The sequence below is a fragment of the Eubalaena glacialis genome, chromosome 3 (assembly GCF_028564815.1).
Source record: "Eubalaena glacialis isolate mEubGla1 chromosome 3, mEubGla1.1.hap2.+ XY, whole genome shotgun sequence".
Lineage (NCBI taxonomy): Eukaryota > Metazoa > Chordata > Mammalia > Artiodactyla > Balaenidae > Eubalaena > Eubalaena glacialis.
In genome coordinates, this window is record NC_083718.1 from 156,281,290 (window position 1) to 156,294,807 (window position 13,518).

The following is a 13,518-nucleotide window of genomic DNA, read 5'->3' on the forward strand; positions in this document are numbered from 1 at the left end:
CTGAACTAGACAAGGGACTGGGGAATGTGGGAATCCCCTTCAGGATTGGTGGGAAACCTCTCCACACTTCCCCCAGTGTCTCTTAAAGGGCCAGTACCAATCTTTGCTTCAGAATTCCTTCAGAATCCTGCTTGTGGGTTGTGCATGTCACTCCTAGGAGGATTAGGATCCTGAGATTCATCCCTTTTCTTACCCATTCTGCTCAGAAATGTCTTTGCATAGTCTGGGTCATAGATATAGAAAAATGCCTGAAAGGGTCCAACCCAGTGAGGAAAGGCACAAGGGTATTTTTCTATAATCTCCTCAAGCTTCTCCATTTTACCATTCTGAAATATCTGCAGTGAAAATAGTGAAAGAAATTAGAGAAGCCAGCCAGTCTGGACTCATCCCGTTTACAGCCGCAAGTTGAGCTCAAGGCCTGGATGAGGTCCCATAGGTAGAGGGCCTTGATCCTTTTTCTGGAAGTGAGTGAACACACATTCCTTGGGATTTCCAAGCCTGGGGTATAATTTTCTAAACAAGGTTAGTGTATTCATCTTTTCAATAGAAATATATGTTGTATCCCCAGACCACATCACTGTTGAATGACATATACTGTGAGCTGCTTTTCCAAGTGAGAAGGGGAAGTTAGGAGAGTCACACACTCTGCCTCACCTGCCAATGTCACATAGGTTAGGAGTGGAGTCTGGAAGCTGAAAACAATGTTTTTACGTGGGAAGGAAAAAATGTTAGTAGACTGAACATGACCCACCATCCAGCTCACCATTCCCTCTCTGTAATTACTGATGACTGATTCTTTCTCATGACTTAATAGTCAGTGCTTCTCTAAAAACCTGCCAATTCCATCTACAAAAAAAACCTAATTCTTTTCCATTATAACAGCAGAAGGCTCTTTTTCACAGGTGTGTAAAGCTGGAAGCAAACTCAAAAAACAAAACTCTGAGCTGCCAACATTTATAAATTAGCGTACAAACACTGCCATCAGAGATGAACTTTTTGCCTTGATAAGCAGATTACTATGGCTCCTTCTGAGCAGGAGGTAGATGGGCCTCAGGCTGAGCAGTTGGAGCTTGTCTCCTGCTGACATTTCAAAGGAAAGACAGGAGGAGAGAGGAGCTGAGTTCTGCTAGAGTAAAAAAATAAGATGACCACATTTTTTGGAATCAAGGAGACTTCCCAGACCACACATGTGCAGAAAAGATCCTCAAGGGTCAGGGAAGGGAGGGGGCACCAACCCATAATATGTCCTGCCAACCTCCCAGAGACTCTTGCGCTGGAATCCATCTTGGCTAAAAGATGTGTGTGCACATGGGGTAGGGCACTGAGTCAGACCAGATATGAGCAATGAGCAAGATGATTGGCCAGAGGGAACCTGGAAAACTGCCCCCATATAAGCAATTTAAGCCACCCCCAAAGCACAGCTCTCTCTCTGAGCCCACCCATGTGTCCTTTTCACATGTACTCTGCTTCTAATAAATGCTTTACCCACTTTACTATTTTCATCTCTTTGCTGAATTCTTTCTTCAAAGAAGACAAGGACCAAGGTCCCATTTCAAGCCTGCTGGCCCTCGCAGTCTACTGGTTAAGGATTCGGCGCTCTAACCAACGTGACCTGGGTTCGATCCCTGGTTGGGGAACTAAGATCCCGTTTCAAGCTGACGCACCCCCCCCACCCCAGATCACTTCTAAATCACTGACAGTAAGATCCATTTACATCTGCTTGTTGTATAAAGTGGGAGGGTGGAGGGGCACCTGTGTGTGTGTGTCTGGTTGTGCCTAGCTATGCATTTGAGCACAATTGTGGGGGGCCTGACTTGCAAAGAAATCTTAAAGCTGGCAAGTTCTTCCTTGTGTGACCAATCACAGAATTTGCCATGTGATTGTTTGTTCTTTCCCTCAGAAAAGGTGGAAAACTTCAGTTCCTAATTTCCTCTGTTACCAGCTAGCAGCTCTAACCCATGAAGTGTTCCCTGGATAGTTTAGGGCCCCTAAAACATTGAGACTCTTGAAATCTAGTTCCTGAAATGCTGCACACTCTGTTTTGCTAACATTCCCACAATCAAGCCAGTGACCAGGGCCCACCAACAGTGCAAATGGTGTTTTCCAACAACATAAATATTTATTCATTTGCAAACAATAAACAGATGAGTATTTATTAAGTGCCTATTATATGTGCCAGGCGAATAGAGATGCAGAGAAATATAAGACAGGCGAGGTCTTTGCCCTCATGGAAAGTGTAACTTAATATGAGGAGTATTTCTTTAGGTTTGAAATTGTCATAGACGCCCTTAGCCATAAGCATTTGGTTATACTTTTAGTAACTCTTGCCTGGACAAAAAGGATAGAAAGCTATCGTGAATCTTGTAATAGATGAATTTATATTTCTTCATCCACAAATATAAATACATTTGAAAATAAGTATCACACATATTTAGGAAACACTGTCCAGAAACATTCGAAAAATGCTTAGCCCCTGAGAAGTAGTAATAGCTAACATTTACCAAGCACTACGATGAGCTAGGTGCTGCTGTTGACCGAAAAAAAATGCACAACCTAAAAGTTGAGAATTACGTTTTAGCTGGCAGACAAAACTGAGGACTTAAGCCCAGAACACAGCCTCTCAGATAGCTCTGAGAAACTGCTCCCAAGAGGTAAGGGAGGAACCAGGATATGTAGGAGTTTTTGTAAGAAAGATCAGGTAGTTGAAACTTCAAAAGATTACTGTTAATTAAAGAACACCAGATCTCAAGTTAAGGAATTTGGCACTTTTCTATGTATCAGAAGATGCAAGAGTCTCGGTTCATTGAGATCATTCATTTGGTATGCACCTCAGCTGTCTGGGAACAGTATCCTGATTTTCTCCATCCTGAATCCCACTGGGGGTGGTTGCAGCTGTTGAGGACTTGGCAGCTGGCAGCCCATTTGTCTCCATCCTGGGTTCCTTCAGGGCTAACCGGGGTGGCTGTAGTGGCTTGATGGCTCTAACATCCTTTGTTTGCTGACATGGTGGGCCACATTTTTTTACTCACACTGCCAAGTGCTTTCCATGCTTTATATTATTTAATCTTTACATCAGGAACCCTATGAAGCAGATAGGATTGCAATCTCCATTTTACAAATGAGAAAATTGAACCTTAGAGAGGTTAAGTAATCTCTCCCAGATTATGTAGCCAGCAGCTAGTAGTAAGGATTCAAACCTGGGTTGAACTATGGAGCCCAAGTGCTACTTCTCTACACAGACTTTCCCTGAATTACATACAAGCATACACACACACACACACACACACACACACACACACACCCTGCATAAACACACACTAGGTCCCCCACACTGGCTGGGATACACTGGCCTACTGAATAAATGTCAGTCTACCTGGTCTATTCTTTGTAGTCAATAAATCTTTGAATGAATGAATTTATTTAGCATCTAATATATGTGAGCATTCAACAAAGTAGTCTTTTTATTGAAGTATAGTTGATTTACAATGCTGTGTTAATTTCTGCTGTACAGCAAAGTGATTCAGTTATACATATATACTTTCTTTTCCATTATGGTTTCTCAGGATATTGAACATAGTTCCCTGTGCTATAGAGTAGGACCTTGTTTATCCATTCTACATATAATAGCTTGCATCTGCTAACCCGAAACTCCCAGTCCATCCCTCCCCCACCCCCACTCCTCCTTGGCAACCACAAGTCTGTTCTCTATGTCTGTGAGTCTGTTTCTGTTTTGTAAATAGGTTCATTTGTGTCATATTTTAGATTCCACATGTAAGTGATACCATATGGTATTTGTCTTTCTCTTTCTGACTTACTTCACTTTGTATGATAATCTCTAGTTGTATCCATGTTGCTGCAAAGGCATTATTTCATTCTTTTTTATGGCTGAGTACTATTCCATTGTATATAGGTATCACATCTTCTTTATCCATTCATCTGTTGCTGGACATCTAGGCTGTTTCTTGGCTATTGTGAATAGTGCTGCTATGAACATAGGCATGCATTATCTTTTTGGCTTATAGTTTTGTCTGGATATATGCCCAGGAGTGGGATTGCTGGATCATATGATAATTCTATTTTTAGTTTTTTGAGGAACCCCCGTACTGTTTTCCATAGTGCCTGCACCAACTTACATTCCCACCAACCGTGTGCGAGGGTTCCCTTTTCTGCACATCCTCTCCAGCAACAAAGTAGTTATTGAACACCTACTATGAGGCAAACACTAGGTTTAGAGTGGTGAACAAAGACTCTCCTCTCACAGATCCTATATTCTAGTGGGGAGAAGGGGAGTGTGGATGAAAAATGTTGCCTGCCATATCAGCAAACAAAGGATGTTGAAGCCATCAAGCCATCAGCCACTACCACTGCCCCCCAACAGTGAGCCTGAGGGAACGCAGAATGGGAAAGAACAGGATGCTGCCCCTAGATAGTTAAAGTGCATATCAAAGGAATGATTTCAATGAGCCCAGACTCTTGCATCTTCCCATACATAGAAAAGTGCTAAACTCCTTAAGTTGAGATATCTGGTTTTCTTCATTTTATTATTATTAATATTATTTTTGGTCACACTGTGCAGCTTGTGGGATCTTAGTTCCCTGACCAGGGATCGAACCCGTGCCCCCTGCAGCAGAAGCTCGGTGTCCTAACCACCGGACAGCCAGGGAATTCCCCTGGTTTTCTTTTTTTTTTTTTAATTAATTTATTTTATTTATTTATTTTGGGCTGCATTGGGTCTTTGTTGCTGTGTGCGGGCTTCTCACTGAGGTAGCTTCTCTTTGTTGCAGAGCACCGGCTCTAGGTGCACGGGCTTCAGTAGTTGTGGCTCGTGGACTCAGTTGCTCCACGGCATGTGGGATCTTCCCGGACCAGGGCTCGAACCCATGTCCCCTGCATTGGCAGGTGGATTCTTAACCACTGTACCACCAGGGAAGCCCTCCCCTGGTTTTCTTTAATTACCAGTAATCTTTTGATGTTCCAACTACCTGATCTTTGTTGCAAAACTCTTACATATCTTGGCTCCTCCCTTACCTCTTTGGAGCAGTCCCTCAGAGCTACCAGAGAGGCTACCTCCCAGGCTTGAAGTCCTCAGTAGGTCCACTGAATAAAATACAATTCTCAACTTTTAGGTTGTGCATTTTTTTTTCAGTCAACAGGAGTGTATAGTAACAGAGTATATAATATGATGTCAGAGAGTGATAAGTGCTAAGATAATAAAAACAAAGTTAGGGATAGAGAGTACTGGAGGCCCTATTTTAGTTTGAGTGACATTTGTTCAAAGGCCTGAAAATAGTGCATGGAGAGCATTCCAACCAGAGAAGAGCATATCCAAAGCCCTGAGGGAGCCCTGAGGGAATTTGCTTGCCATGTTTAAGGAATAGTGGGAAGACCAGTATGACTGGAACAGAGCAAGGAATGAAATTTCTAGTCTTATAGGGAATTTTCACTACACACACATTTTCCTTCTGGAACCTTATGAATACCTAAAATGTTACTGTCTATGTGAAGTAGTTCCATCCTTTCCTTGTGACTAAGTGACGAATCATCAAAAGGAGCATAAAAAGTAAAAAAAAGGTAAATAGGCAGGGTTGGGGATATTAGCCAGCTTGATATATCAGCCACCTCTAGTCTTCAAAACTCTGATAGAGGCATCTCTAAAATATTCAAAAAATAATCTAGTAACAGTCAAGAGGGATACGGACTTTAAAACACTATGAATACAATTAAAAATCTGAAAATAAAACCATTCCATTTACAGCAGTATCAAAAAGAATAAAACATTCAGAAATAAATTTAACAGAAGAAATGTAAAACTCAAACGGCAAAAGTTACAAAGCGTTGCTGAAAGAAATTTCTAAAAACTTAAATAAAATGAAGGACAGCCATGTTCATGGATCAGAAGACTCAATATTAAGATGGCAATACTTCCCAAATTGATCTGCAGATTCAATACAGTTCCTATCAGAATCACAGCTGGATTCTTTGTAGAAATTGACAAGATGATCCTAAAATTTGTATGGAAACCAGAGGTATCGAGAACAGCCTTATTCCTGAAAAAGAACAAAGTAGGAGGACTCACACTTCCTGATTTCAAAACTTACTATAAAGCAACAGTAATTAAGACAGTGGTATTGGCATAAAGATAGACATACAGCTCAATGGAATAGAATTGAGAATCCAGAAATAAAACTTCATATGTACAGTCAACTGATTTTTGACAAAAGTGCTGTGAGATAATACAAAAATAATTGTACATATTATTATAATTATATATATATCTCCTCCTGGTTCCTGGCACAGAGCTCCTAAAACCCTTGTAATTCTTAAGTGATAAGAGCACTGGGAACATCTTTTGTTCCAGTATTTGATCTTTGACCCCAGTTCCTGACAGAGTTCTTAAATTCCTTAGAATTTCCTGGGTGATACCAGTGTCTTTTGTTCTAACGAGATGACTCTTGGTGGGCTCCTGGATGGGGGATGGTCACCAGAAAGACCAAACCATGATTAGAAACTTAGAATCTTCAGCCCCTCCTCCCATTATCCAGAGATAGGAGAAGGGCTAGAAATGGAATTAATGATCATTCACGCCTACATGATGAAGCCTTCATAAGAATCCCCAAAGTACAGGGTCCAAAGACCTTCTGGGTTGATGAACAGGTGGTGGTGCTGGGACAGTGGCACACCTGGAGAGGGCACGGAAGCTCTGTGCTCCTTCCCACACACCTTGCCTATGCACCTCTTCCATCTGGATGTTCATATGTATCCTTTTTCATATCCTTTTACAATAAACCAGTAAACAGTAAGTAAACTGTTTTCCTGAGTTCTGTGAGCTGTTCTAGCAAATTAATCAAAACTGAGGAGATGGTCATGGGAACCTCAGGTTTGCAGCTGATCGGTCAAAAGCATAGGTAACAACCTGGACTTGCAGTTGGCATCTGAAGTGGGGTGGAGGTAGTCTTATGGGACTGAATGCTATCTTTTTTTTTTTTTAAGGATGTTCTTTTTTTTTTTAATTTATTTATTATTTATTTATTATTTTTTATTTTTGGCTGTGTTGGGTCTTCGTTTCTGTGCGAGGGCTTTCTCCAGTTGCGGCAAGCGGGGGCCACTCTTCATCGCGATGCGCGGGCCTCTCACTATCGTGGCCTCTCACTATCGCGGCCTCTCTTGTTGCGGAGCACAGGCTCCAGACGCGCAGGCTCAGTAATTGTGGCTCACGGGCCTAGTTGCTCCGCGGCATGTGGGATCCTCCCAGACCAGGGCTCGAACCCGCGTCCCCTGCATTGGCAGGCAGATTCTCAACCACTGCGCCACCAGGGAAGCCCCTGGATGTTATCTTAATCTGTGGGATCTGATGCTATCTCCAGGTAGATAATGTTAACTGAGTACAGTTGAGGTAAATTGTAGGACACGCAGTTACTGTCACCGAATTGCTTGATGTGGGGAAAACCCCCACACATATGGCATCAGAAGTGCTGTGAGTGTGGTAGTAATGTGAGAGTAAAGGAGAAACACAGGAGGAAGACTGGAATCTTCCTACTCAGGTACCACAACAATTCAACTGGGAGAAAGAATAGTCTTCTCAACAAATGGTGCTCGGATAACTGGACATCCACATGCAAAAGAATGAACTTGGACCCCTACTTCACACAATACACAAAAATTAACTCAATATGGATCAAAGTTCTAAATAAAAGAGCTAAAAACATAAAACTCTTAGAAGAAAATATAAGGACTTAGTCTCGGATTTGGCAGTTGTTTCTTAGCTACGACACCAAAAGCACAAGCAATAAAAGAAAAAACAGATAAATTAGATTTCTTTAAAATTAAAAACTTTTGTGCTTTAAAAGACACTACAGAATGGGAGAAAATATTTGCAAATCGTATATCTAGTAAGAAAATTGTAGCTAATATATATCTTTAAAAACTCTCTTACAACTCAATAATAAAGACACATCATAACCCAATTAAAAATTGACAAATAATCTGAATAGACATTTCTCCAAAGAAGATATACAAATGGCCAATGAAGAACATGAGAAGGTGTTCAATATCATTAGTCATCAGGGAAATGCAAATCAAAACCATGAGAGACCACTTCATACCTACTAGAATGGCTATAATAAAAAAGACAGATAATGACAAGTGTTGGTGAGGATGTGAAAAAATTGGAACTTTCATACACTGCTGATGGGAATGTAAAATGGTGTAGTCACTTTGGAAAAAAACTCTGGTGGCTCCTCAAAAAGTTAAACACAGAGTTACCATTTAACCCAGCAATTCCAATCCTAGGTATATATACCCAAGAGAAATGAAAACATACACCCACACAAAAATATGTAAAAAAATGTTCAAATAATAGCCCCAAATTGGAAACAACTCAAATGCCCATCAACTGACAAATGGATAAACAAAATGTAGTACATACATACAATGGAATATTATTCAGCCACAAAAAAGAATGAAGCATAGATATATGTTACAACATGGATGAACCTTAAAAACATTACACTGAACGAAAGAAGCAAGTTGCAAAAGACCATGTTATTTAATTTCATTTATATGAAATATTCTTAAGAGGCAAATATATAAAGATGGAAAGTAGATTAATGATTGCCCAGGGATGAGTGGATGGGGTGCTTTGGGACTGATAGCTAAAGGGTATAGGTTTTGTGGGGCTTTTTTAGATGATAAAAATATTCTAAAATTGATTGTGGTTATGATTACACAACTCTGTGACTACACTAAAAACTATCTAATTATACACTTTAAGTGGGTAAAAGTTTGTGGTATGTGAGTTATATCTCAAAAAAGCTTTACAGAAAACTACAATGAAGCAATTCATCTACCAGCTGATAGAATATAGTAATGGTGTCAGTGAAGAATGGGATTTGCTTTAACAATGGACTAGTGAGTATGTAATAGACAAGCCAAACCAAATAGCACAGAGGGAACAAGAACAAGGAAGATACAAGTACCAGGTGCTGAAGACATGGAATTAAGACAGGTTAGTGCCTTACCCTATAGTGGTCACAGTCTGGTGGTGGAACTTATGTTTCATTTAACAAACACATAGCACTTACAAAGTGCCAGACATCGTCTCAGTTCTTTTTAAATAACAAATAAATTTATCCTCTGAAAAAGTCAATAACATATCAGTAATTATATTACATGTAAATAGCCTAATTATTTCAAGTAAAAGACAAAGCGTGTCAGATTATATTTTTTAAAAGCTTGCCTATATACTGCTTACAAAAGACACAAGACAAGAAGTCCAAAAGGTTAAAAATAAAGGATTAAAAGTATCATTTAAATACTAACAAAAAAGTTTGTGTAGTTACACTAATATCAGATAAAGCAGAATTTAAGGCAAGAAGTCTTACTAGATATAAAAAGGAATGGCTCATATATAAAAAGGATTAGTCTACCAAGAAGATATAATAATTCAAAATCTGTATGCACACTATACTATATCTTGAAAATTGATAAAACAAAAATGGACATCAAAACTAAAAAAAGAAATAAAGAAATTCACAATAAGAGTGGAAGACTTTTACGCAATGTTACTCAAAGCATGGTCCATAAGCCAGTCCATGATGAGATAAGTATGGAAACTGAGCATAGCATTTAGAAATTTTTATAGTAATTTGACATTGTTGCAATTTCTGTTTTGTTTTTTTTTTAAATGAAAGTAAACGTCTACAAGAGATTGGAAAAAAACTGGTTCTTCACTACAAATACTTTGAGAAGCACTACGTTAATACATCATTCTCAAAAGCCAGTAGAACAGATCTCTTGGGCCATTTTCAGTATTCCCAACTTCTGATTGGTAGCTCCTTCTCAACTCCAGTTTCTGGAAGGTAAAAATCAAACTCTACTGAGAAACAGAGTAAGTGGAAGTTGAGGAATGAGAAGTTTAGAAAAAGTTAATCAGGTTAAATTAAAAAGAAAGTTACATTGAGAGCAGTAACTTAAAGGAGAAGTAGATTAAACGAAGGGCTGGTTCAACCCCAGGTCTCCACCCTCTCCCCATGCAATACCCCCTTTAAGTCCCACAACAGATCAGAGGTTTTATTTTCTAGAAAAACTAAACCAGAGAGGCTCTAAGACTGGAAGAAATCAGGCATTGTGGAGGGCAGGGATGAATCATTGGACTAAAAATAGAGGAGTTAAATGAAAGACTGCATAACAAATGATTAGATCCCTAACTCCCTTTTTCTGCTCCCAGAGTGCCAGAAGTCATCTGCAATCTCCTAAGTAAAAGGCAGATTCATCTCTAAGAAACTGAAAAAAATAAAATAAAAACAAAACCGCAGATACTGGCAGTTTGGGTCCTCCAACAGGTTTGCTCTCAGGGAAAGTTCTCACTCTGTACACAAGACTTCAAACATCTTTAGTGCCTCACTCTAGAAAATGAAATGACAACCAAAGAACATCTGACATTTGAGGATAGCCTCCAAGAAGAAAGGCATAAACCAAAACAAACTGCAGTAGCCAGCCTCCAAAATAGCCTCCACTCACCTCCCATCTTTTTATATTGTCCCCTCCCACACTGTACACGGATTTGTCAGTGTGACTGATTGTATACAGTACAAGTGATGGTATAAACATTCCAAGATGAGGTTATAAATGATTGCAATTTCCATCTTAGATTCTCTCTCTCTCACTCTTGCTCTCTCACATCTTACTCTGAGGGAAACAAGCTGCCTTGTTGAGAGCAGGGTGACTAACCCTTCCACCTTGCCTGACTGAAGGGGTTCCGGGAGGTAAAACCTTCAGAACTAAAATCAGGAGACAACCAGGTAACCTGGGATGAGTGGGTCACCCTAGTTGTGAGCAGCCCTATGGAAAGGTCCATGTGGGAAGAACTGAAGCGTCCTGGCCAATAGCCTGTTAACAGCAATGTAAGTGAGCTTGAAAGTGGATTCTCCAGCTCCAGTGGAGCTCTGCGATGACTGCAGCCCCAGCCAACCCCATGCAACCTTAGGAGAGGCCCTGAGTCTCTCACAGAGACTCACCCACCTAATCAATGCCACTCCCAAATTCTTGACCTTCACAAACTGTGTGAGATAATCACCATGGGTTAAGTTGCTAAGCTTGGGGGTAATTTGCTAAGCTGCAATAGATAACTAATACACAAACAGAAAAAACATTGAAAAAAGTTATTAATACTTCAAAAAAGACATGATATAGCATTTCATGAAACAAGATCAGGATTCTATACCAAAGAGGAATGTGTTAAATTGACTCTAGTAATGGCCTCGATTTGTTAATGCCTCCCTGTATTCATACACTTTGATAGTGTTCTCCCACACTGACTCGGCCACGTGTCTTGCTTTGGGAGAGTAGCAAACATGACTCAGAGACTTAAAAAGCACTTGCACATTGAAGCTTGGTCTCTTGCTATTCTTAAGACCCCGATACCATGTGAGCAAGGCTGGGCTAACCAGCTGAAGGATAATAAACTAGATGGAAGAGAACGAAGGCACCCAAGGTGACAGCCAGCCTTTACCTGCCCCAGCAGCTGACTGCAGATGCATCAGTGAGCCAAACTGAGGTCAACTGAGCCTGGATCATAACAGCAGAACCTCAGAGCCTAGTCCAGCTCAAATTGCTGACCCACAGAATCATGAGCTAAATAGCTGGCTGTGTCTTAAGCCACTAAGTTTTAGGGTGTTTTTTAATGCATCATAAGGAAACTGATGCAAGAATAGATGAAGAATAGGACGGAGCTCTTGGAAATCAAAATTATGACAGTCAAAAATTTTCAATGTTTTAGTAGAAATTCTAGCAAGATAAAATCAAGAAGAAAAGATTTAAAAATGGATCTAGAAGGTTTATATCCAACCAATAGGAGTTCCAGAAAGAGAGAAAAGAGAAATTGAGAGAGGTAGGGGACGTATCAAAGAAATTGTAGTATTCACTGTTAATGTCCTGTCCCTAACTCTTCATCCTTACCACCTTAATATATACCATAATCAGCATCTGCATTTATTAACCTAGGGTTTTTTTGTGGACATTGGAGCCTGCTTTGCTGCCTGCATATCAAAAAGAATAAATAAAATACTTAGGAAGTGAAACTTCCTCCTTTCTAAGTATTGGAAGACTATGTATTTCCAAACAACGAAGTGAAAGACTTATTCATTGAAAATTATAAAACACTGCTGAAAGAAATTTTAAAAGGCACAAATAGGTGGAAACACATCCCGTATTCATGGATTGGAAGATTTAATATTAAGATGTGAATTCTACCCAAAGCAATCTACAGATTCAATGCAATCCCTATCAAAATCCCAATTATGTTTTTGCAGAAATAGAAAAATGCATTCTAAAACTCATGTGGCATAGCAAAGGACCTTGAATAGCCCAAACAATCTTCAATAAGAACAAAGCTGGATGACTCATTTTTCCTGATTTCAAAACTTACTACAAAAGTACAGTAATCAAAATAGTATGGTTCTGGCTTAAAAACAGACATATAAACAAATGGAATAGGATAGAAAGCTCAGAAATAAACCCTTTAATATATGGTTAAATGATTTATGACAAAGGTGCCAGGACCATTAAATGGGGAAAGGGCAGACTTTCAACAAATGTGCTGGGAAAATTGGATGTTCACATGCAACAGAATGAAGTTGTACCCTTACCAAAAATACAAAATATAACCCAAAAGAGATCAAAGACCTAAAACTTTAAAACTCTTAAAAGAAAACATAGGACAAAAGCTTCACAACACAGGATTTGGCAATGATTTCTTGGATACAACACCAAAGGCACAAGCAACAAAAGAAAAAATAGACAAATTCATGAAATTTAAAAATTTTGTACATGAAAAGACAGTATCAACAGAGTAAAAAGACAATCCACAGATTGAGAGGAGATATTAGCAAATCATACATCTGAGGTCAATATCCAGAATATATAGAGAACTCCTAAAACTCAACAACAGAAAACCACCTGATTCAAAATGAACAAAGGACTGAATAGACATTTTTCCAAAAAGGAAATGCAGATGCCATCAGGCACTTTAAAAGATGCTCAACATCACTAATCATCAGGGAAATGCAAATCAAAACCACAATGAGATATCACCACATACCTGTCAGAATGGCTATCATCAAAAGGACAACAAATAACAAACGTTAGCAAGGATATGGAGAAAAGGGAGTCCTCGTACACTGTTGGTGGGAATTGTAAATTGGTACAGCCATTGTGGAAAGTATGAAGGTTTCTCAAAGAACCAAAAATAGAACTATCATATGCCTCAGCAATTCCACTCCTGAGTATATATCCTAAAAAACCCAAAAACACTAATTCGAAAAGATACATGCACTCCAATGTTCACAGCAGCATTGTTTGCAATAGCCAAGGTATGGAAGTAACCTAAGTGTCCATCAACAGCTGAATGGATAAAGAAATTATGGTATATATATATACACACAGTGGAATACTTCTCAGCCATAAAAGATGAAATTTTGGCATTTGCAACAATATGGATGGATTTGGAGGGCATTATGCTAA

At 39.4% G+C, this 13,518-nt stretch overlaps 1 pseudogene; it reads right to left on the reverse strand.

Annotated features, from left to right (window-relative positions):
• The window catches only part of LOC133087331 (taurochenodeoxycholic 6 alpha-hydroxylase-like), a 57,017-nt pseudogene that overhangs the window by 39,996 nt on the left and 3,503 nt on the right, over positions 1-13,518 (reverse strand).